General features: G+C 37.2%; 1 protein-coding gene across 1 annotated transcript in view; it reads right to left on the reverse strand.

Annotated features, from left to right (window-relative positions):
- Positions 1-26,192, reverse strand: part of PLPPR1 (phospholipid phosphatase related 1) — a 327,145-nt gene extending 300,953 nt beyond the window's left edge. The window contains exon 1 of the mRNA XM_047830313.1: positions 26,123-26,192. The gene's annotated coding sequence lies outside the window, so the exon portion shown is untranslated. The remainder of the gene's footprint in view (positions 1-26,122) is intronic.
- Positions 26,193-27,095: the final 903 nt, after the last annotated feature.

Here is a 27,095-nt window from a genome sequence, read left to right on the forward strand (position 1 = left end):
TCCAGTGATTCTACCTTTTGATTGATTTTACTTTTTAAATTTTGACCATGTCATTTATTTTTAAAATCTCTAATTGGGTCCTTTTAATAACTGCTTATCTTCATAAGTCTACCTATGAAAATATTATATATATAGATATATTTATATATATTTATAAAATATATATATGTGTATATATATGTGTGTGTCTGTGTATATATATATATATATATATATATATATATAGTTTATATATATATAGAAACAATATACACACACACACATATATAAAAGTATTTTCTCCATTGTTCTTGTTTCTTTGGTATTAGTTCTTCTTTCAGTTGAATTTAATGCTTATCTTTTATGGTACTATTTTTTCTCAAACATTTGGTGATTCTTGGTTGTGTGCTTTCTACATAATTTATCATCTTTATTCATTTATTTGCAGATACTCTTGGTATATAGTGCCTGCTTCTTGTAAAGATGTTGAAGGGGAAGGCTATACTACAGGATACAGTGTGTCAATAGTGTTTCTTCTGGGTTTCCCTAGCTAAGGGGGTGATGCTGTGTCTCTAGCTCAGCTAACCACATTTCCTAATTGATCCCACAAATACATCTGCTTCCCTTGCTCAACATAAATTGGTAGTGGAACAAGAACCAACCTGCTAAGTAGCTCTGAACGCTGTTCCCCAGTCACCTAGGACTCTTCCAATTCCTTTTGCCCATTGTTTCTAAGTTTGAAGTACCCCCAGAGGCACACAAATCTTCCTTCTCTTGTGTGTTTTCTCCATCTATTCAGGGCCATATTTCTCATTATTTAATTATCTCTAGTCTAGAGACACATTTTCCTGTTTGTTAGCATTCTGTGGATTTTTTTTTATACATATATTTCATTTCAATCATTCTATAGATTTGGGTAGGGAATACATGCCTATGACTGAGCTTAGTCCAGTGTCATGGTGCAGGTCCCCAAAAACCTTTTTTTTTAAATTTTTTTAAGCTTTATTTATTTTTGAGGGAGAGACAGTGTGTGAGCAGGGGAGGAGCAAAGAGACAGGGAGGCACAGAATCCGAAGCAGGCTCCAGGCTCTGAGCTGTCAGCACAGAGCCCAATGCAGGGCTCGAACCCACGAACTGTGAGATCATGACCTGAGCCGAAGTTGTACGCTTAACCAACTGAGCCACCCAGGTGCCTCCAAAAACCTATCTTTTAGTGATCCTAACTGTCCTACTCTCACAATAGAGCTGAAAATGTAATACTGGCAAATAAAAATTCCAACATCTAAAGGAAATAAAACACTCACTTTCATTATTGTACATTGTTTTTGAATGGTTCCTTCACATTATAGCAATATGTTACACACTAAGTTTCTATTATAGAAGGAAAAAGAATCTGTGTGTTTCAATATGTATTTCTTAAATATTTCACCCTTCTCTCTGTGGAAGCATAACAACGTGGAATCATTGTATTTTTGTGAAAATTTTAAAAGCCCACACCCAGTAAATATTTGGTTTTTATATTTTTATTTAGGTGTAATTGAAATAAAAATGCACAGATATTAAAGGTTTGGTTCAATATATTATGACAAATGTATACACCCACATAACCATCACCCCAAATCAGATATATTGCCATCATGCTCATGACATTCCTGCAATCAACCCCAACCCCCCACCACACTTCTACAGATTAGTTTCACCAGTTTTTGGATGTCATATAAATGGAATCATTCATTATATACTTTTATGTGACTTTTGCTTAATGTGATGATTTGGGGATTTATCTAAATTGTTGTATGTCTTATAGTTTGTTATTTTTAATTGCTAAATACTAGTCAATTGAATGAATATACTGTAATGTGTTTGTCCATTCTCTTAGATGGGCAGTTGGATTGTGTCTGGTTTGGAACTATTAAAAAATATATTTCTATGAATAATCTTGTACAAGTCTTTTGTGAGCATTTATTTTCTTTTCTCTTGAATAAATTCCTACAAATGAAGTTGCTGAATCCTAGGACATATATATGTTTAACTTTACTATAAACTTTCAAACAATTCTCCAAAATAATTGTACTGTTTTATATTCTTACTAGCAAATATTTTTGTTGTTCCATATTGTCACCAACATTTGAAGTTGTCAGTCTTTCTTATTAAGCCATTTTAATGGATATGAATGATACAAGCCCTTCATTGTACATATATGCTGTGGGTTTTTTTCCCAATTAGTGGTTGGTGTACTTTATTTCCTTAATGGTATCTTTGGTACTGAGCAGATGGTAATCTGCTGGTAATGAGCAGCAATTTTTGATTAGGCAAAATAACATTCATCAAAAATTTTTTATATCAGTGCTTTTGTGTTTTTACCAAAAAATGCTGCCTACTTTGCAATTGTAAAGATATTTTCTTGTGCTTTCTTTTAGAAGATTTATGAGTTTGGGTTTTACTTTTAAATAAATAAATAAATAAATAAATAAATAAATAAATAATCTCCATTAAATTGACTTGGCACCTTGGTCAAACATCAATGACTGAGGCACCTGGGTGGCTCAGTGGTTGAGTGTCTGACTTCAGCTCAGGTAATGATCTGCAGTTTGTGAGTTCAAGCCCCACATGAGGCTTGCTGCTGTCAGCCTGTCAGCATAGAGCCTATTTTGGATCCTCTGTCCCCACCCCCACCCCTGCTCTCTGCCTCTCCCCCACCTGTGCTCTCTCAAAAATAAACAAATATTTTAAAAAATCAATGAACTATTCACATGTAAGGTTATTTTTAGACTCTCTCTTTATACCAATATCATGTTGTTTTAATTATTCTTACTTTCTGGTAATGGTAAGTCTTAAAGTCAAGAAATATAAGTTCTCTAATTTTTCACTCCTGAAATATAAAAACATACTTATTTCATATTGATATCGTATTCTTTAGTCTTGCTAAATTTATTAATTTTAGTTAGTTGTTTTTTCTACAAAGACCAGTTTTATTTATTTATTTTTATCTATGCCATTCATTTCTTTTAATTGCCTTGTTGCACTGGCTAGTATCTCTTGTACAATGCTGAATAGATGTGGGTAGAGTGAACATCCTTTTCTTGTTTCAGTTTTAGAAGAAAGAAGGGCTTAATGTTTCACAATTAAGTACAGTGTTATCTGCAAAATGTTAAAAGATACTCTTTATCAGCTTGAGAATTTTTTTATTCCTAGTTTGCTAAGAATTTTAGCCTGGAGAATGTTAAGTTTTGTCAAATAGTTTTTCTACTATATCTACTGTGATAATTTTAAGGTACCTTTTTATTTATCTTTTTTAATTTATCTTTTATTCTTTCCATAAGGTATATTACATTGGTTGAATTTTTAATATAAAACCAACTTTGCATTCCCAGAATAAGCAGCACAATCTCCTAGTATATTATCTTTTTTTTTTTTTTTTTTTACGAGACAGAGAGAGACAGAGCATGAGCAGGGGAGGGGCAGAGAGAGGGAGACACAGAATCAGAAGCAGGTTCCAGGCTCCGAGCTGTCAGCACAGAGCCCGAAGTGGGGCTAGAACCCAGGACCATGAGATCATGACCTGAGCCGAAGTCGGATGCTCAACCAACTGAGCCACCCAGGTGCCCCTGTATTATCTTTTAAAAAATATTTCGAAATTGAATTTGCTAGTATTTTATGATTGTTTTCATCTATATTCATAGCAAATGTTAATTTAGAAAACTCAAACTTACCTAAATAGGGTTTCAAAAGAGTCATTCCTTTTCATTTTTCTTTTTCCGCCTTTTCCTATAAATCTTACAAGTATAACATATCAAGATAATTTTATTACTTTTTCTATTTTTAAAAATGACCCTTAGGTTCATATTCTTTTTCTTATTGTTAACATTTACTGGATATTTATCATGTGCCAAGTGTTGTGCTAAGTACTTTACATTATTATTGCATTATCTCATTTAATTCTTCAAACAATTCTCCTTGGTAGCTATTATCAGCCTCCCAATTTTATAAATAAGGAAAATGATACTGAGAGGCATTAAATATATTACCCAATATCATAAGTGATAAAGTTTGAATTTAAACCAATATTTTCATGATTTTAGAAACATATAATCACCATACTATTTTGCCTCCCAGCATCATCCAGGAACTTAGGAAAAGTACCTATTGAATATATTACCCCCCAGGTAAGAGTGAATAACAGGTATATTGACTTTGTATAGTTTCCTTAAAAAAAAAATACCACAAATTTGGTAGATTAAAAGAATAGAAACTTATTCTCTCACATTTCTGTAGACCAGAAGTCCAAAATCAAAGTGTCAGGGGGGCCACACTCCATTTGGAGGCTTCAGGATAGAGTCTACTCCTTGTGTCTTCTGGTGCCTGGTGGCTATCGGCTTTCCTTAGCTTGTGGCAGCATTTCTCTCTGGTCCACCTTCACATCATCCTCTCTGTGTGTATGTGTCTTCCACATTCTGTCTCAAATCTCCCTCTGCCTCTCTTTTGTAAAAATGTGTGTGACTACATTTAGGACCAGGTAATCCAGGATAAACTCTTGCCTCTCGATATCCTTCACTTAACCATATCTTTTGTCACCTAAGGTAATATTCAATCTTTCACCCAATAAGGTAATATTCACAGGTTCTGGGAAATAGAAAGTGAATTTATTTTTTTAGGGGGAGGACATTTTTTTCATCCTGCTACAACAGGGCAGTCATAGTTCAAAATACCACACTTTCCAGATTAAACACATTGACTCATTGGATTACCTAGGCCGGTTCTTATGCTCAGTTCTACAAATGCTCAGTCTGTAAAATCAGGATTGTATCATTTAATTTTTTCCTACTTCATGGGCATTTGAATAAATAAAGTGAGATATGATGTGTAAAGCACTTTCTGAATGGTATTATGGAAAGAATATAGACCTAATTCCACATTCTAGGCCCTGGAATCTAACACAGGGATTATATCCTGAACCCTGCTGCTTATTAACTTAGTGACCTTGGTCTTTTCATTTATAAAGGGAAGGTAAGACACCTATTTGACAAGTCTTTTGTCATAATGAAATGAGATAATGTATGTAAAAATGACTGGCATGCTGCCTGGCTCATCGTAAAATTCATCCTTCTTGTTTTTCTCTACTAAAAAAAAAATGCTATACACACTCTCTGTATTGCTACAAGATTTTATGCAGATAAGCTTATATCAGCAGTTTTCATTTCAAGCAAGAAGGACAAACATAGATAATAACTATTTAAATAATTAATAGGCTGGAACAAACCATTCACTGATGCTATGCATGGGAAATAAGAATTCTCTGCCATGACCTAATTCGCGTCCTTGGTCAATACATTTTCCCTTCTTTGTTCCAGGGAAGATTAACAATATTGTGCAATATAAGTCAGGGCTTGGAAAAGTGTAGCCCAGTAAACTGTAGTTATTGCTACTAAAGTTATTATCATTTACTTGCATTCTAGAAGACACTACTGGCAGTATTACTCTTCACATATAAGAGCAAATAAGAGTGTGATTCAAAGGACTAATAAATAATCCTAAATTCATTCCATTGTAGTTCTAGTCCCTTTTACATCTCTGGCTAAATGGCTCCTTTCATTACTTCTACAGACTGGTAACATCAAGCTTATGGATTTAATTCCTAGGTGACCTTTTACTCATGACCTCTTATATCACAGACTAAAGCCCTGATGTTAGGAAGATATCTCATAAATGGGGGCCTTTGACCAAAAGAAGAGCTTGGTGAAGAGCTATTTTTACTATTTAAAACAAACTCCTACTCTACTTCCCACTATTTAATTGGTGGTTTTTCCCACAGATTCATTCTCCATATTCCTATTCCTATTGAGGGGAGAGGGAGAAGTTTCCCTGGGGAATTTTGCACAGTGCCATGCATTCGGCTATGTTCCATGACCTTCAAATATGTAACCCCAACTCCAGCCCAGCCCTTTACTCTCTACCTCTCCTCTTCTCACTTCAGACCAGTAGCCATAGTCTCCCACTTTTTAAAAAAAATTTTTTTTAATGTTTTTATTTATTTTTGAAGGAGAGAGAGAGAGACAGAGCATGAGCGGGGTAGGAACAGAGAGAGAGGGAGACACAGAATCCGAAGCAGGCTCCAGGCTCTGAGCTGTCAGCACAGAGCCCAATGCGGGGCTCGAACCCACAAACTGTGAGATCATGACCTGAGCTGAAGTTTCCACTCATATGTGGATACTGAGAAACTTAACAGAAGACCATGGGGGAGGGGAAGGGGAAAAAAAGTTAGAGGGAGTGAGGTAAACCATAAGAGACTCTTAAAAACTGAGAATAAACTGAGGGTTGATGGAGGGTGGGAGGGAAGGAAAAGTGGGTGATGGGCATTGAGGAGGGCACCTGTTGGGATGAGCACTGGGTGTTCTATGGAAACCAATTTGATAATACATTTCATATTAAAAATAATAAATAAATAAATAAATAAATAAATAACTCCAGATCTTGGGGTCCTTTTATGCTCTATGATGACTTCCTGTTGCATTTTCCTGGCCACAATTCTTCTGACCTGGTAGGGATTCTCCTTCAGCAGGCCATCACAAATATTCTTCAATTTCAGTACCCAAAGGTTCACCATCAATTTCTCCACTGAAATTCCCCTTGCACTCTGGCAGATACCCTTTTGAGCAGAATATAGTTTTAAATGACCCCAGGCCAACATTCTTATGATGGACATGAATTCCATGCTTGTTCCTCAGGATCGAGGTACCTTTGGCCTACTGTTGGACGGAGATGCATTGTTCTTCAGATGCAGCCTGTCTCTGCTTCCATGAGCAGCTTCAGACAGCATCTCCCTCTTTGGTATTCTCAGGCATGGCCAGGCATCAGTCCACAGTGCCTGCCAAATGAAGGAGAGAACCTTCTCCTTCACTGGACCTGAGCTGAAGGAGATACACTCCTCCCATGTTCTCCACCTTCCTTGAATGGGTTAAGCATTACAGTTAGCTCTATTATACAAAGGAATTTTCACAAAATCCTCTTTAGTCTCCAAAAACCTTACCCTTGTCTAGTCACAATATGTGTGAGTTGTTTAGCTCTATAAAACCACTCACTTTAGAACATTCTATCTTCCATCTTTATGCCTTGGCAAAAGCTAAGATAATGCATCCCATGTTAATATCCTTTTTTTAATTATTATTAAAGGAATTTTACAAGGTAACCTTCATCTTTCTGCCTCTTGTCCTTCACGTCACCATCTTATACCTGCAAAGGTAAAGTCCTTCCACTATTGCCTTTTATGAATTTATAGGTAATGAGACTTATTTAGCTTCAGGTCATGCAGAGAGATTCATTTGTGAATTTTGTAAGTCACAATCTCATCAGTTGTGCTCTAATCAAACAAACAGCAGGGATGGAAATAACCGGGGCTAGATAAATAAATAACTGAGTTAATTATGAACTTGCTCATTTTAAAGAAACATTAAATCATGAAGGATTATGAATAGCTGGGTAATTGTTCCTGATCTTAATTCCCAGAGTATAGAGCTTAGAGAACTGATACCTAGTTAGTTTGCAAAGCTCAACTGCAAAGGAAAGGAGTGGCTGGCCTCAGCCTCATTCTTCAACTCTGAACACCTCTGTATCCTGGTGCACAGGGTTCCTTCACCCCACCTGCTCTGTCAGCCCCACTCCCAGGTAGGAGGAATGTATTTGTTTCCTATTGTTGCTGTTACTAATTGCCACAAGTTTAGTGGCTTAAAACAACATAAATTTAATCTTTCATAAGTCTGGAGGTCAGAAGTCCAAAATTGGTCTCAATGCATAAAATCAAGGCTATATTCCTTTCTGGAAGCTCTAAGGGAGAATCCAATTTGTTGCATCTTCCAACTTCTAGAGGCTGCCTGCATTCCTCGTCTCATGGCCTCCTTCCATGTTCAAAGCCAAAATGGCCCATCAAGTCTTTCTTATATCATATAATATCATATAATACTGATTTCTGCTTCCCTAGTCACATCCCCTTTTCTGACTCTGACCCTCCCACCTGTCTGCTTCCTCTTTTAAAGATCCTTGTGATTACACTGGACAGTCCTGAGTCATTCAAGATACTCTCCTTATGTTCAGGTGAGCTGGTTAGCAACCTTAATTCCATTAACAACCTTAATTCCTCTTTGCTATGTAAACTAACGTATTCACAGGTTCTAGGGATTAGAACTGGGACATCTTTGGGTGGGGCATTATTCTGCCTTCCACACAGAGACTAATTCAAAACTACAACAGAGGTTGCCTGAATCCCTCCTTGTCTCCCCCTCCCACTCAGGAAGCCACTATCACTCTGGCTGCCTGTTTGACCCTGGCATTATAACCAGTATCTACTCCATAATCCGAGATGCTAATGAAGAACAGGAGTCTCGGCCTATTTTTGTGAATGCAAAACATTTTACTGGAACACACAGTCATGCCCATTCAGTTTACTTATTGTCTGTGTCTATTCTCATGCTACAACAGCAGAGTTAAGTAGTTACAACAGAGACAATAGGCCTGAAAAATTCTAAAATATTTTTCATCTGGCCGTGAAAAGAAGTTTGCTGACCTGCAGTATGGAGAGCTGCTCTTTCTCCCTCTGCTTTGTTCTTACTTCTAGATCATACCCTTTCATGGTCCCTACTGAAAGCCAAGTGTGTGGACTAGAGCCTCCTCCCTTTGGTGGACTCTGAACTTCATTTTTCACACCACTGGCCCTGTTAGTCTGCCATAAACTCTAACCAATTTCTCAACCTCAAGGTTGACTGGATCAGCAGCTTTTTTGAGAGAAAAGCAGTGCCAAATATAAGGTTTACTTCTTTTCCTGCATCTGGTTTTCTGAAAATTCTTTCTATGTTAGTATCTCTCCTGTGCCTTCAAAGAAATATTGTTTGTTTTTTGTCTAGCTTTTCTAGTTGTTCTCAGCAAGAAGACTGATGTAAGCAATCTGGTTCACCATTACTAGAAGTGTATTTTTAGTACTGTTATTTAATTTTTGTTGCCTCCAAATATTTGTTGTATTATCCATACTCTTTTAAATTTTGTTCTGCTTTTTGTAGTTAGCTTGTGATTTCTTTATAGTTTAAAATTTCTTTATAGCTTTCTTTATAGTACTCTGTCTCTTAAGGATTATGCTTCCTTGCTTTCTGATAAAGAAGTCAGGTTTTATGAAACATTCTTGTTAATCCTATAGTTAATTATTTTCTTAGACAAACTTATCCTTGACCCTTCAGAATAAAATTTCTTCTCCTTGTTTTGTATTAATTAATTACAGCCCTTATTTGTTTAGTTTTATTTTGCTCTCTTTGTCTATCTTCCAACTAGGTAAATTCTATCCAGACTTGATAGTAAATTGCTTGCTCTTAACCCTTCATCTCAGATAAACAACAAATCTGCTAATTAGATTTGTCCTCAACTAGATGGCACATTGATGCATAATTTGCACTCCAAGTCAAATTTTCCAGCAGTTTCTTCCATCTTCTAGTGTATCTTTGCTCTATTTATAGGAAATACCCTATCCTCACTGTTTCATTGTTTCTTATTCTGAACTGAAAGAATTCTTTAAAAATTCCTTTTAGAGCATTTACTGCAATTAAAGTTCTTATGTCTTTCACTTCCTACATTTATCAAGTTACTTTTTCTGAATAAATATACAAAAATGAGGTAGAGTATTTTAGTCATCTCATGGAGAAGCACCTATAATCAGAGCAACTGGTAACTTTTGTGATTGATTGATAACTGCTGGTCCTCTAGTTTAGGAGACAGCTGGAAGGAGAAGTACAAAGTTCCTTCTGAACTTCTCAGATTGGATCTGTTTCAAGAGGTGAAGCCTAAGTACATTCTTTCTCAATCTGCTCTCTCTGCCTTAGAGGAACTTTCTCTCATATTCTTGCATTATATTCCCCATGAATCTTAGTTTTTTGTATTGCCTTGAAACTTATTTTTTATATTTATATTCCTGTTTGGGGATCCTATTTAGGAACTGTGAATTGAAGATCAGAGTCTACCCAGTAGTAGTTCTGCAGAACTGAATCCTACAGTTATACAGGGATTGGGCAATTCCCTTGATTCCACACAGTTACATGTTTTCATATTCTTCTTAGTCTTTCCATATTCAAAGGGATGAAATGGCTTATAAAATGAGTCACAAAAATGCAAATTGATAGCAACATAATTACTTGGCATAAATTAAGCTTTTCTTAAAAATTACTGATTTGTGATTTGGTATTAAGGGATTTGGTACAAAGATTTCTTCTTCTTTTATAAGAGCTACTAATAAGTTACAAAAGAAGCCACACCGGACATTTTCTACTTTGTGCAATTACATTTGGATGTTTTGGTGTCTAACAAATAAACAATGAAAACCTGAATTTGAATTGTTTCCTGTAGGATTCAAATGTGTGACCTTGAGTAATGCATCTATCTCTGAACCTCTCCTCTTCCATAAAATGGGACTGATGGTAATGATACAACCTTACCTACTTCACTTGTTTATTAAGAAGATGAACAGATAGAAGATGTAGAAGAACTTAGTACATTTTGAAGCTCTGTTTAAGTTCTTCTCATTTTTTTAAACCATTTCAGAATGAAAACTGAGAGCTACTCTTTGCCATTTCATTCCAAAATTGACATAGAAAATCTATGTTTCTTTTCTATATGATGACAAGCGTTCCAAGGTAAACAGAACAGCCTAGGAATGATAAAGCTAGTTTAAGTTTTTTTTTTTTTAATGTTTACTTATTTTTTGAGAGGGAGAGAGAGAGATCAGGGAGGGACAGAGGGATAGGGGGAATAGGGGACAGAGGATCCAAAGCAGGCTCCTTGCTGACAGCAAAGAGCCCGATGTGGGGCTAGAACTCACAAACCCAGAGATCATGACCTGACCAAAGCAGAAGCTGGATGCTTAACTGACTGAGCCACCCAGGTGCCCCAAAGCTAGTTTAAGCTTTAAAGGTAAATGCCTCCTCCCTTCCCCTTGTGACATGTCTGACATAACAGCAAGCACATCTCTCGGCTTCAAGTACTTTAGGTCCATTCTCTGAACTTTCAAGCAACTTGGAGGAAGCTCAGACCAAGGCATTAAGGTTAAAAACAAAAACACAGATCACCTGGTGGCTCAGTTGGTTGAGCATCTGACTGACTCTTGATTTCAGCTCAGGTTTGTGATATTGATCCCCGCTTCTGGCTCTGCGCTGACAGCATGGAGCCTGCTTGGGATTCTGTCTCTCCTCTCTCTGCCCCTCCCCTGATCATGTTCTTTCTCGCTCTGTCTCTCTCTCTCTCTCTCTCTCTCTCTCTCTGTCAATATATAAATAAACAAACATACATACATACATACATTTAAAAACAAAAACAGAAAAAAAACTAACAAGAGCAATACCATAAGAAATCAATTTCAGATTTTCACTTTCAATTGTATTCAAGGGAATTTCAGGCCAGGCACGATGGTATGTCAGGAATTTCTTTCCTTTTTTTTTTTTTTTTCTTTTTCCTAGAGGATAATTGAAAACATATATTCTTAGTGCCAATGAAAAAGACTCAACTCTGAGAATACAGTTACTCATAAAACAGCAGAAGAACAGACCACAGAGGAAGATTAGCTCACTAGAATTAAAGATTTTTCTGTATGTGTTTCAGAAAGAAATATCACTGCCTCAGGAGCAAGACTTCGATAATTTGCATACTCTGATAAAGTGGGGAGGGTAATCCTGAAAGAGCTGCTGTTGTACTGTTTGATAGCATCAAAACTGAAAGATACTGCATTGATTTCTTCTCAGAACATTGTGAAATTGATAGTAAATGGATTATTTAAAATATGAATTCATTTATAATATGCTTTTAAAAATGTAGTGTAACCCCATTCTGTCAAAAAAAATGTGAGAAATTGTCTTTAATTAGAAAGAGATTTGTAAATCTTTACTCAGTTTTTACTAGCATTTGTGATTATAAACTTGCTTAGCTGGAGTGTTACGGTTATGAAAATTAGCAATAAAAACTTATGATTCCTCTATTTCCTCTTAAATTTCACCACGTACACAAGGAATACTCATTAGAGCCAACAAATAAAAGTGATTACTGTTGCAAAATCCTTATTGTTATCCATTTTTATTTTTTGTTATTTGTTACTGAATGACTTTCCTGGACACCAAAGAATTTTGATAAAGATTTAAATAATTAGAAAGTACAAAAGATTATGACAAGAGAAAAAATAATCATAATCTTAATATCCAGAAATAATTGTTGTTTAATATTTTTAACTTTTTTATGTATGCATCCACCCATATGTATGTTTTGCAAAATTTGGTTATATTGTATATTTGGTTTTATTTAACGATTCTCTCCTTTTTACTTGAAATTTTGCAAACATCAATAATATAGTTAAGTATTCTTCAGAAATAAATTTAATTTATGATAAACAGGTACTAATTTCCATTTATACAACAACATATTAGAGAACTCATCAGCTAAACAGTCTATAATTACTTTTAGAAATAATTATCATGAAACTTTATATGTGGGGCTCGAACTCCGAACCATGAGATCATGACCTGAGCTGAGATTGAGTTGGACACTTAACCAACTGAGCCAGCAAGACACCCTCTGCCCATTTCTTAAATGGGTTATTTGTGTTTTGGGTGTTGAGCTTAGTAAGTTCTTTATAGATTTTGGATTCTAAAAAATCAGATGTTCCATTTGCAAATTATTTTCTCCCATTCCATAGGCTGCTTTTTTAGTTTTGTTGATTGTTTCCTTTGCTGTGCAGAAACTTTTTATCTCAATTAAGTCCTAATGGTTCCTGTTTGCTTTTGCTTCCCTGGCCTTTGGCGACTTGACTAATAAGAAGTGGGTCTGGCCAGGTCAAAGAGGTTTCTGCCTGTGTTCTCCTCTAGAATTTTGATGGTTTCCTGTCTCACATTTAGGTCTTTCGTACATTTTGAATTTGTTTTTGTGTATGGTGTAAGAACGTGATCTGGTTTCATTCTTCTGCATGTCACCGTCCTGTTTTCCCAACAACATTTGTTGAAGAGACTGTCTTTTTTCCATTGGATATTCTTCCTGCTTTGTTGAAAATTAGTTGATCATATAGTTGTGGGTTCATTTCTGGATTTTCTACTCTGTTCCAGTGATCTATGTGTCTGTTTTGGGGTCAGTACCATACTATCTTGATGACTACGACTTTGTAATATAGCTTGAACATCGGAATCATGATGCCTCCAGATTTATTTTTCTTTTTCAGGATTATTTTGGCTATTTGGGGTCTCTTGTGGTTCCATACACATTTGGGGATTGTTTGTTCTAGCTCTGCAAAAAAATGCTGGTGGTATTTTGATAGGGATTGCATTAAATGTGTAGATTGCTTTGGGTAGTATACACATTTTAACAATTTTCGTTCTTCCAATCCATGAGCATAGAATGCTTTTCCATTTCTTTGTGTCCTCTTCAATTTCTTTCATAAGTGTTCTATAGTTTTCAGAGTACAGATCTTTTACCTCTTTAGTTAGGTTTATTCCTAGGTATCTTACTGTTTTTGGTGCAGTTGCAAATGGGATCAATTCTTTTATTTCTTTTCCTTCTGCTTCGTTATTGGTGTATAGAAATACAACAGATCTCTGCATGTTGATTTTATATCCTGCGACTTTGCTGAATTCATGTACTAGTTCTAGCAATTTTTTCATGAGTCTTTTGGGTTTCTACATAAAGTATCATGTCATCTGCAAATAGTGAAGGTTTGACTTCTTTCTTGCCAATCTGGATGCCTTTATTTTTGTTGTCTGATTGCTGAGGCTAAGATTTCCAGTACTATGTTTAATTGTAATGGTGAGAATGGACATCCTTGTCTTGTTCCTGACTGGGGAAAGGCTCTCAGTTTTTCCCCCTTGAGGATGATATTAGCTGTGGGCCTTTCATATATGGCCTTTATGATGTTGAGGTATGTTACACCTCTTCCTACTTTGTTGAGGGTTTTTATCAAGAATAGATGCTGGGGGCGCCTGGGTGGCTCAGTTGGTTAGGTGTCCGACTTCAGCTCTAGTCATGATCTCACAGCTCATGAGTTCAAGCCCCGCGTCGGGCTCTGTGCTGACAGCTCAGAGTCTGGAGCCTGCTTCAGATTCTTTGTCTCCCTCTCTCTCTGCCCCTCCCCTGCTTGTGCGCACTCTCTCTCTCTCTCAAAAATAAATAAACATTAAAAAAAAAAAAAGAATAGATGCTGTATTTTGTCAAATGCTTTTTCTGCATCTATTGACAGGATCATATGGTTCTTCTTTTTTTTAGAGAGAGATTCATTTTTTTAAGTTTATTTATTTTGAGAGAGAAAAAACAAGTGGTGGAGGGGCAGAGAAAGAGGGAGAGAGAGAATCCCATACATGCTTTCTGCTGACAGTGCAGAGTCTAATGTGGGGCTCAATCTCATGAATTGTGAAATCTAACCTGAACCTAAACCAAGAGTCAGATGCTTAACAGACTGAGCCACCCAGGCACCCCAGGATCATATGGTTCTTATCCTTTCCTTTATTAATGTAGTGTATCACATTGATTAATTTGCAAATACTGAACCAGCCCTGAAGCCCAGGAATAAATCCCACTTGATCATAGTGAATAATTCTTTTAATGTACTGTCAAATTTGATTTGCTAATATCTTGTTGAGAATTTTTGCATCCATGTTCATCAGGGCTATTGGCCTGTAATTCTCCTTTTTAGTGGGGTCTTTGTCTGGTTTTAGAATCAAGGTAATGCTGGCTTCATAGAATAAGTTTGGTAATTTTCCTTCTATATCTATTTTTTTGGAACAGTTTGAGAAGAAAAGGTATTAATTCTTCTTTAAATGTCTGGTAGAATTCCACTGGGATGTCATCTGGGCCAAAACTCTTGTTTGTTGGGAGATTTTTGATTACTGAATCAATTTCTTTGCTGGTTATGGGTCTGTCCAAATTTTTTATTTCTTCCTGTTTCAGTTTGGGTAGTGCGTGAGTTTCTAGGAATTTGTGCATTTCTTCCAGATGTCCCAGTTTGTTGGCACATAATTTTTCATAGTATTCTCTTATAATTGTTTGTATTTCTGTAGTGTTGGTTGTGATTTCTCCTTTTTTATTCATGATTTTATCTATTTGGGTCCTTTCTCTTTTCTTTTTGATAAGTCTGGCTAGGGGGCTATCAATTTTGTTAACTCTTTCAAAGACCAATTCTTATTTCGTTGATCTGTTCTACTGGTTTTTTAGATTCTATATAATTTATTTCTGCTCCAATCTTTAATATTTCCCTTCTTCTGCTGGATTTAGGCTTTATTTGCTGTTCCTTTTCTAGCTCCTTTAGGTGTAAGATTAGGTTGTGCATTTGGGACCTTTCTTGTTTCTTGAGATAGGCCTGAATTGCAATATACTTCCCTCTTAGGACTACCTTTGTGATTCCCAAAGGTTTTGGACTGTTGTGTTTTCATTTTCATTGACTTCCATGTATTTTTTTTTAATGTCTTTTTACATTTCCTGGTTAACCCATTCATTCTTTAATAGCATGTTCTTTAACCTCCATATATTTGAGGACTTGACAATTTTTTGTGTGTGTGTGGTTGATAAGTTTCATAGCATTATGATCTGAAAATATGCATGGCATGATCTCAATCTTTTTGTACTTGTTGAGGGCTCATTTGTGAGCCAGTATGTGATCTGTTCTGGACAGTGTTCCGTGTGCACTCGAGAAGGATGTGAATTCTGCTGCTTTAGAATGAAATGTTCTGGATATATCTGCTAAGTCCATCTGGTCCAGTGTCTCATTCAAAGCCACTGTTTCCTTGTAGATTTTCTGCTTAGGTGATCTGTCCATTGGTGTAAGTGTGGTGTTGAAATCCCCTACTATTATTGTATTATTATCAATGAGTTTATGTTTATGATTAATTGATTTATATATTTGGATGGTCCAAGTTGGGGCCATAAATAATTACAATTGTTAGGTTTTCTTGATGCATAGACCCCTTAATTATGATGTAATGCCTTCTTCATCTCTTGTTACGGTCTTTGTTTTAAAATCTAGTTTGTCTGACATAACTATGGCTATTCCAGCTTTCTTTTGACATCTATTAGCATGGTAGATGGTTCTCCATCCCCTCACTTTCAATCTGCAGGTATCTTTAGGTCTAAAATGAGTCTCTTATAGGCAGAATATAGATAGATCTTGGGTTTTTTTATACATTATGATACCCTATGTCTTTTGATTGGAGCATTTAGTCCATTTACATTCAGAGTGATTATTGAAAGGTATGAATTTAGTACCATTGTGTTACCTTTACCTGCACAGTTGGTGTTGCTGGTTGATGCTCTCTGGTCCTTTCTAGTCTTTGTTGCTTTGGGTCTTTTTTTTTTCCTCCAGTTAAAGAGTCCCCCTTAAAATTTCTAGTAGGGCTGATTTAGTAGTCATAAACTCCTTGAGTTTTTGTTTGTCTGGGAAACTCTTCAGCTGTCCTTCCATTTTGAATGACAGCCTTGTTGGATAGAATATTCTTGGCTGCATATGTTTTCCATTCCATATATGGCTGCATATATATTCCATTCAGCATGTTGAATATATCTTGCCACTCTTTTCTGGCCTGCCAAGTTTCTGTGGACAGATCTGCTGTGGACCTGATTTGTCTTCCCTTGTAGGTTACAGTCTTCTTTCCCTTGCTGCTTCCAGGATTCTATCCTTGTCTGTTTATTTGTGAACCTGACTATGATATGTCTTGACAATGGCCAGCATCTGTTGGATTTAATGGTATTTCTTTATGCTTCTTGGATTTTGATATCTGTGTCCTTCCCCAGATTAGGGAAGTTTTCAGCTATAATTTGCTCACATAAACCTACTTCCCCTTTTTCTCTCTCTTCATCTTCTGGAATTCCTTTGTACTAATGTGATGTTTTAATAAATCACTGAGTTCCTTAATTCTTCCATTGTTATCCTTGATCTTTGTTTCCCTCTTCTTTTCAGCTTCATTATTTTCCATAATTTTATCTTCTATACTGCTAATTCACTCCTCTGCCTTGTCCATCCTCATTTTTTATGGTCTGTATTTGAGTTTGCATCTCAGTTATAGAATTTTTTATTTCAGCTTGACTAAAGTTTAGTTCTTTTATCTCTGCATAAAGAGATTCTCTGGTGTCTTCTATGCTTTTTTCAAGCCCAGCTAATATCCTTACAATTGTTGTTTAAAATTCTAGTTCAGATATCTTATATCTGCATTAACTAAATCCCTGGATGTCATTTCTTCCTATTCTTTTGAGGTGAATTCCTCCAACTTGTCATTTTGGAGGAAAAAACACAACAATAATAATAATCGAATGGAATAAAAGTTCAAAAATTTAAAAATACCGGGGTGCTTGGGTGGCTCAGTTGGTTAAGTGTCCAGCTTCAGCGCAGGTCATGATCTCACAGTTTGTGGGTTTGAGCCCCGCGTTGGGTTCTCTGCTGACAGCTCAGAGCCTGGGGCCTGCTTCAGAATCTGTGTCTCTCTTTCTCTCTGACCCTTCCCCACTCACACTGTCTCTCTCTCCCTCTTTCAAAAATAAGTAAACATTAAAAATTTTTTTTAATTTTTAAATCAAATAAAGGAAGCTAGATCACAGTTGTGTTTCTCTGTTTTTCAAGAGAAGCTTGATAGAAAAAGGAGAAAAGAGAAAAAAGAGAGAAAAAGAAAAATTAAAAATTAATGAAACAGAATTTAAAAATAAACATTTTTCTCCTTCTCTATCCAAGAAACAAAAGAAAACGAAAGAAAAGAAAAACAACAACAGAAGCAATAACAAAAAAAAAACACAAAAATACAAATGAACAAACCAAAAAACCCAAATGAAGCTAGATCCAGTTTCCCCTAGAGGTGAGACCTTGAAGCAGTCTATGGTCAGTAGACTAAGCTCCTGGAAGGGGTTTGCGCTGATCTTCTGAGGGAGGGGCCTGCTGCTCTGATTCCCAGGCTGACTTGCCCTAGTGGAAATGAGCCTCAAAAGCACAGAGGGGCGGGGCTTGGTGTAACGGCTCCATTCTCCACTTGGTGGCGCTGTTTAGCTCACTAGGGCCAATCAGTGTTGGTGGGCTAACGTTGAAAATGGCTTCACCTGCTCAATACTCTGTAGAGTGGGAAGTTCGGGCCATCACAGATGCGAGATCAGTCATCTCTCCTGTGTCCCTCACTTCCATCAGCTCCCCACCTTCCCCCTGTCTGTGTCTGAGCTGTCTGCCTACCAGGTGGCACCTCTCTCCAGTGTTTTATCTCAGGTGCAGCTATGTTTCAAAACCCTACACTTTGAAGACCCCCAAGGTTTGGACTTACACTGATCTTCTGGGAGAGGAACTCACTGTGCTATAGCCAGGGCCAGCTTGTCCCAGGAAATGGTCACTCCACTGTGCAGTGGCTCAGAGTTTATGGTAAGTCCCAATGCATAGCCAGAGACAGGGTTTGCTGCCCTCAACTGGTGTCTCTGTTCCTATATGGGTGAACATGGCCGCTTGATGGAAGCTGCCAGGTCTTTTGCCCACGGAGAGGTCATATCACCTGTACCAAATGCACTCCAAGCAGGGAAACCTCTTCTTCCTGTATGACCCAAGGAATCCTCAGACCACACTGCCCACTCCTGAGGCTCCACCCCGCTTCCTCACTGGAGCACCAGGGGTTGACCTCTGAAACTTCAGACTCTACTCTGCTGTTTATAAAAAAATGGTGTATTGAAACCCTCTCCTTTTTACCCCATCAATAGTTTTGGGGAAGAGTTTTGTTGTACAGTCCCTTGTATGTGTTTTCACTCTTTCTCTCTAGCTACTTTCAGGGGGAGTGTTTTCTTGTACAAACCCAATGCACTTCTCTCTCTCCCCCTTTATCTTCTGTGTGAAAAGGGCTCCCTCCCCTCTGCAGCACTACAGCTCTTCTCTCTCCCAATTCACGTCTCCATACCACATACCTGCCACATTACCTCCCTCAAATTATGCAGAATGTTCTGTTAATCCTCAATTCCCTAGGTGTTCAAAGTGGTTTGATGTTGATCTAGCTATGTTTGAGGACAAGACAAGCCCAGAGTCCTTTTACTCTATATCACATGTTTTAAATGAAGTGTTGATTTTTGATGTTTCCCCTGACTATAGATACTCTCATACCAAGATCTAATAAGTCCTGATTCTTATGACATTTACTGAGAACCCAATAATGTCTGCAGAGGACTTTGAACAAGCTTTTTTTTTTTAATGTTTATTTATTTATTTTGAGAGGGAGAGCATGATGTAGGGAGGGGCAGAGAGAGAGGGAGAGAAGGATCCCAAGCAGGCTCCATGCTGCCAGAACAGGGCCTAAGGCAGGGCTCGATCTCACAAACCATGAACCCATGATCTGAGCCAAAATCAAGAGTCAGATGCCCAACCAACTGAGCCACCCAGGAGCTCCTGAACAAGCTTCTTGTACTTTATATGATAGGTCACTGAGAACAGGATATCTTGGGCCCTTCCAACTACATCATCACTAACACTGAAACACCTCCAGCTTTTTCCTGCCTCAGTTTGGATATTATAGACTATTTTAGTAACTACAATGTGTTTGTACCGGAGTATATGTGTTTGTGAATAAAATATTGTCATTAATAAAAGTTATTAAAAATAACTTCTATGTCCACTTGTGATTTATCCTCCTCAGACCTAAAATATCTATAAATATAGTTTGTATTTATTCTCGCTAGAATTCAATATTTTATGTAATTGTTGGAATGTAAATGTTCATGAGGTGGCTGGGTGGCTCAGTTGGTTAAGCGTCCAACTTCAGCTCAGGTCATGATCTCACAGTTTGTGCGTTCAAGCCCCATGTCAGGCTCTGTGCTGACAGCTTGGAGCCTGGAGTCTGCTTCAGATTCTGTGTCTCTTTCTCTCTCTCTTCCCCTCCCCCACTTGTGCTCTGTCTCTCAAAAATAAATAAATGTAAAAAAAAAAAATTTAAAGAAAAGAAATGTAAATGTTCAAGGATAGAAAGAATGAGAAGGAAAAAGGAGAGAACATGACAGTGATATGGTTGATCACTGGTTGAATTAGTAGATGCCAGGAGGCTATGCAAAAAAAAAAATGCTTAAAAGATATTTGACAAAGTACAACATCCATCCATGATAAAAACCCTCCACAAAGTAGTTTTAAAAGGAACATACCCCAATATAATAAAGTCCATATGTGAAAAACACACAGTTGACATCATACTCAATGGTGAAAAAACTGAGATCTTACCCCTAAGATCAGGAACAAGACAAGGATGCCCACTCTCACCACTTTTATTCAACATAGTACTAGAAATCCACAGCAATCATGCAACAAAAAGAAACAAAAGCCATCCAAATTGATAAGAAAAAAGTAACACTTTCACTATTTGTAGATGACATGTACTATATATACAAAACCCTAAAGACTCCATGAAAAAACTACCAGAATTGATAAATGAATTCAGTAAAGTTGCAGGATACAAAATCAACATGCAGAAATCTGTTGCATTTCTATACACTAATAATGAAACATCAGCAAAGAAATTAAGAAAAGATTCCCATTTACAACTGTGCCAAAAATAATAAAATACCTTGGAATAAACTAAACCAAAAAAAGGAAAGACCTGTACTCTAAAACTATAAAACACTGATGGAAAAAAACTGAATATGACACAAACAAATGGGAAGATATTCCATGTTCATGGATTGGGGGAAACAATATTGTTAAAATGTCCATACTAACAAAAGCAATCTACATATTTAATGCAATCCTTATCAAAATACCAACAGCATTTTTCACAGAGCTAGAACAAACAATCCTAAAATTTGTATGGAAACATAAAGGACACTGAATAGCCAAAGCAATCTTGAAAAAGAAAAAAAGAAAAAAGAAAGAAAGAAAAAACCTGGAGGTATCACAATCCCAGATTTCAAGATACACTATAAAACTGAACAGTATGGTACTGGCACAAAAACAGAAACACAGGTTGATGGAACAGAATAGAGAGCCCAGAAATAAACCCACAATAATATGGTCAATTAATCTTTGACAAAGGAGGCAAGAATATGGAATGGGAAAAAGACAGTCTCTATAACAAATGATGTTGGGAAAACTGGACAGCTACATGCAAAAAAATAAAATTGGACCACTTCCTTACATCATACACAAAAATAAACTCAAAATAGATTAAGGACCTAGATGTGAGACCTGAAACCATAAAAATCCTAGAAGAGAGTACACTCAGTAATTTCTCTGACACAGCTGCAGCAATATTTTTCTAGATACATTTTCTGAGGTAAGGGAAACAAAAGCAAAAATAAACTACTGGGAAAACATCAAAACAAATAAAAAACAAAATTAAAAGGCAACCTACAGAGTGGGAGAAGATATTTGCAAATGATATATCTCATAAAGAGTTAGTATCCAAAATATATAAAGAACTTCTATAATTCGACACCATAACACTACTAACAATAATCCTATTAAAAATGGGCAGAAGACATGAACAGACATTTCTCCAAAGAAGACATACAGATGGCGAACAGACACAGGAAAAGATGCTCAACATCACTCATCATCAGGGAAATGCAAATCAAAACTACAATGCACCTCACATCTGTCAGAATGGCTAAAATCAAAAGCACAAGAAACAGCAAGTGTTGGCAAGGCTATAGAGAAAAAGGAACCCTCATGCTCTGTTGGTGGGAATGCAAACTGGTGCAGTCACTGTGGAAAACAGTATGATGGAATTTCCTCAAAACATTAAAAATAGAGCCACCATATGATCCAGCAATTCTACTTCTGGGTATTTATCCTTTTCTTTGGAAAGTATCCTTTTCTTGGATAAATACCTAAAAGTAGAATTGCTGGATCATATGGTGGATGGAGTCCATCAGGCTCTCTCTCTCGCTCTCTCTGTCCCTCCCCCGCTCATGCTCACTCTCCTTCTCTCTCTCTCTCTCTTGCTCTCTCTCAAAATAAATAAATAAACATTAAAAAAAAAGCTTGTTCAAAGCTCTCTGCAGACATTATTGGATTCTCAGTAAATGTCATTAGCATCAGGACTTATTAGATCTTGGCATGAGAGTATCTATAGTCAGGGAAAACATCAAAAATCTCTTTAGAGGAATATAGGACTATTTAAAACTTTGCTTTAAATAAGTTTTGTCCTTTCTCATTTTTGATCATGTTTTGAGAATAAGGTCCTGACCTAGCATCTAATTTCCCATGCTAGATCTGTGATAAAGTCTAGAAGGTAATGCTGCTTAGCTGGGTATTTAATTTTTCCAATACAAACACAGAGAAATAGAGAAACAGAATGAAGCAGACAGTTGTGGGGTGTGTAACAGAGAGAAAGAAAGAAACAATTTCCAGTTAGGTCAGGTTCCTTTTGAAGACAGCTATACTTTTCTGCCCTTAAATTCTATGAGAAAACATACATTTTTTTGAACAAAATATCCCTCAACATAAATTATCTCTGAAGTTTCTGCCAGTTGCAATCAAAACAACATTGAGTAAAACACTAGCCAGAAATAATTAATCTCATATCTACCTATTGGACCACAGGTATGATTCAAATATTCTCCTTTGCTAACATTAGATCTCTGAATATCCTGGTTTCCCCTAAAAAGACTTCATGCTCTAACATTACTTTTCTAACTTTCTTTGCTAAAACAAACAAGCAAGCAAAAAACACCACTAAACAACTTTCTATTATATGTATACAATGTTCAAAACTAGAGTTCCTTTTTTATGAGATAATAGTGGTCATATTAAGGTATTACACACTGAAGTATGAATGCCCAATAGGTTAAGCCCCCCCCCCAGAGATATTTCTCTTAGATATACAGTTTTAATTTCTAATTGTTGAATTTTACGTAGTGGGAAGGACTGATAATGACATTGTGATTCCTCTCAAATTTAACTTAACCCAACAGACAAGAAATTACTGGTTTTGGAACCATATTTGCATTCAATGCAGTAAGAACCTGAATTTCCCTGTAAGTTAATTTCCTCAGCCATGAAATAAGACAAATGTCTCCCTTTCAGATTTGTAGAAACAAATAAGGTACCATTTGTAAATCACAGAGCCAAGTTTGTGGTGTTCAAATCATATACGTGACTAGTTATCTTAGTTAATTTATTTGGAAAGGTGTGGGATTTGCCTTACATTAGAAGTCACCTGCTCCACCTTTTATTAAAGACAGCCCTCAAGTCATCAGGGAATGTCTTGGCTTAGGGCGGTCTCACAGCAGCATGAGGAAATGAAAGCCTACAGTAAGGAATGGTAAACACTTAGCATAACCGCCATCAATCCTAGCTTCTGTGTCTACAGCAGATACTACTAACTGATGGAGCCCTCATTCTCACTGGCCAGAGACACAGTTTCAGAGTTTCAAAAAAGTAGTTCAGGCAACCACTCCTAAGTAATCAGAGCAAGCACTGAGATTAAAGCATTTTGCCATTAACAGTACAGGACAAAGATCAGCAAATTTTTCTGTATAGAGCCAGAAAGTATTTTTTTATTTTTCTGCCATATGGTCTCTACTGCAGATACTCAATGTTGCCTTCCTAGTATGAAACCAACCATAGACAGTATATAAACAAAGGGGAGTGGCTGTGTTCCAATAAAACTGCATTTACAATAATAGACAGTGGGCTAAATTTGGCCCACAGGCATGATGTTTGTCAACTCCAGGTCTAGAGCCTCTCCTAAATTCAAGGGGAGGGAGCCTGGGTGGCTCAGTCAGTTAAGCATCAGACTTCAACTCAGGTCATGATCTCAGGGCTCCTGAGTTCCTAGGGCTCTGAGCTGTCAGCACAGCCTGCTTCGGATTCTGTGTCTCCCTCTCTCTCTCTGCGCCTCCCCCACTCATGCTCTGTCTCTCTCTCAAAAATAAATAAACATTAAAAAAAATTTTAAATCAAGGGGAGTCACTATAATGACAAACGCTGCTGAAATAATTTCAGGAGTTTGCAAAGGAAGTATTTTGGCAGCCTGGCAAGGTGAGGGATGTGAAAATAGCCCTGAGACCTGAGAACTTCCTCTTCTTAATTTTACCTGAAATCCTGCTGAGTCCATTATTCTCCCAATTCTCAGAGATTGTAGAGGTCAGTGTGCCCCATTTCTCTTGGACCTCAGCTGATTCAGTATGTCTGTTCCAGGTGTTTACATCAATGTTAAAATACACCAGCTGAACTCTCAACAATAGCCAAATTATGGAAAGAGCCTAAATGTCCATCAACTGATGAATGGATAAAGAAATTGTGGTTTATATACACAATGGAGTACTACATGGCAATGAGAAAGAATGAAATATGGCCCTTTGTAGCAACGTGGATGGAACTGGAAAGTGTGATGCTAAGTGAAATAAGCCATACAGAGAAAGACAGATACCATATGTTTCCACTCTTATGTGGATCCTGAGAAACTTAACAGAAACCCATGGGGGAGGGGAAGGAAAAAAAAAAAAGAGGTTAGATTGGGAGAGAGCCAAAGCATAAGAGACTCTTAAAAACTGAGAACAAACTGAGGGTTGATGGGGGGTGGGAGGGAGGGGAGGGTGGGTGATGGGTATTGAGGAGGGTACCTTTTGGGATGAGCACTGGGTGTTGTATGGAAACCAATTTGACAATAAATTTCATATATTGAAAAAAAAATACACCAGCTGATGTCTCCTACCCAGGCCACTTACTATTAATGTTAGATTACCACTGGGCTTTAACCTTGAGTTTGAGGTTCCTTCCCACTTAACTCATAATCCAAAATATCACTGGAGACTCCCATTGCCTCATCAATTAAAGAAACCCTTTAATAAAATGGTATTGCCTCCCCCATAACCATGCAGCAAACTGAGTTACAAAAAAGTACTATCAAAACCTTCAACTTTCTCTTGGAGAATCCTCACACTGAGACCAATGTTATACTTTCTTCAACAGGGAGAAATATGGACAGTCGGCTGTATGACACTGGGCAAGTCATACTGAGCCACAATTTCTTCATCCATAAAATAGAGATAATAACTTCCCTACTTATTTCATACAGTTGTGTGAGACTCAAAGGATACCTTTTTTACTTAGGTTTATATGTGTCATGAAAGCCACATCAGCCATTAAAACATTTTTTAGTCTGCCATTCACCTCCACCCACATCACCATAGTTACTCACAACCATCAAACTTCAGGGCTATTATTGAAGGAATATATCTGCTAATGCAATGTTCCTTTCCAAATCAGAGATGTTTGTCCTGATCAATGTCCTACCTTCTTCATTCATCACATGACAGAGTATGTAATGGTCTGCAGATGGATCCTGGCTTTCATTGCCTTTTGGTGCCAAGACTCTTTCAACTATCCAGCATCAGCAAATCAGAACAACTATAAAGTTACTTAAATCCTACACGTCTATGCCAAGGAAGGTGATGATAAAAAGTTCTAAAGACATAAAGGACTGAAGCAGTAACTATTGCTTGGAAGTGATAGGTAAGAATTATTTACCATAATACCTTTGACTTGGGCAAAAGAGTCCTTTAAATTCCAATTGAAGTCCCCTTCAAGAAAAATGAGTAACTAATAGTTTTATTATAAAATCAAAGCTGCTAGGGCACCTAGGTGGCTTAGTCACTTAAGTGTCCCACTCTTGATTTCAGCTCAGCTCATGATTTCATGGTTCATGGGATTGAGCCCCACATTGGGCTCTGCACTGGCAGCATGTAACCTGCTTGGGATTTTCTCTCTCCCTACCTCTCTCTCTGCATCCCTTCCCTGCCCACACTCTCATTCTCTCTCAATAAACAAACAAACAAACAAAGAAACAAACTTAAAAAAAATCAAATCAAATCAAATCAAAGCTGCTGTTCTCCTTCCAAAGTTCCTAAATTGCATGAGAATAGTATATTTAATTTCCTGGAGAAATTCAGATTCGGCAACATTCCCAGATACTTTGAAACCATTCATTTCAGAACAATCTACATTCTTCACACATGCATTTATCAAATGATTATAAATACCACCCTTTTGGTGTCAAAAGGGATCCGTGGCAATAATTTCTGCCAAGGTCATTTAGTTCCTTTGTTCCTCAGTTTCCCCACCATACAAACACTACTTCGGCCTTTGTAAAGTAGGATTTATAAATATCTGCTTTCTTCCTCGTGAGGGTATAAAAAGGAATAAATGGAACAATACCTCTGAAAGTACTTGGGAGCTGAAGGATCCATGCGGCCAAGTCCAGCAAACCTTCTAAATGATCTCCTACAAGTTAAGTAGGAAGGATGATCTCTTTGCAAGCAGAATTTTGCACAGACTGACTTCTGCAATGGAAAATCAAATAATACACCCTTTATTACCTTTGTTTTTCCTCTCACTTAAGAGTTAGCTGCCTTTTATTAAACATAGTCTCTGCCATTCAACGGTTTTCCTACTATTTACTCATAAACGAACAAGGTGACTAACTTGACTGTGAAAAACAGGATATAAATTATTCTTACAAAGTACATCATGTTTGCTCTTCACAGGGCATGATGGTTATAATTTGTACATTCAAAAACTTGCAGTATGTTTGGCTATTTTCCAAAATGGGGAAAAATAAAGCTCTTTCTGTTCAGCTGCTTAGGTCTAGATGTTGGGAAGGCCTTTCATTTTGCATAACACTCAAGGTGATAAATCCAAGACCCTACTCTTTTCATCATAAGGGGCTATGAGTGTCCTGTGCTGTCAAAGTAGAAGATCAGCCACACAAATTACTTCAGATGGGCCAAGTGAAGTGTCAAGGCACACACAGCATTACTCCTGCTGGAGGGTCGAAGGCCATGTCTGTAGGGAGCCTTCATAGACATATGGGTGAGCTAAAACAGAACCTCAGCAGTAGCCATCACTCAACTTGTGATGGACAGTCTGTTGGTTAAGTTGATGTCCCACAACTCATGGTTCTGGCCTTAGAAGGTGCTCAATTCAGCAGAGACTGGGTATTCCATCAGACCTTCTCCTACAGTGAAGACTCTCCAAGCATGGAGCCCACTGGCCTCCTCCCCAGGCTCCTTTCTCTCTTTACTCTCTGGGTTTCCCCATTCCCAGGTTGGGGACTTCTGACTGGTCAACTTTCCTCTTAATTTCTACTGTGTATTGATTAACTTTGTGCACTGTTCCCTCAGGACTTAAC

Source organism: Prionailurus viverrinus, chromosome D4, assembly GCF_022837055.1.
Source record: "Prionailurus viverrinus isolate Anna chromosome D4, UM_Priviv_1.0, whole genome shotgun sequence".
Taxonomy (NCBI): Eukaryota; Metazoa; Chordata; class Mammalia; order Carnivora; family Felidae; genus Prionailurus; species Prionailurus viverrinus.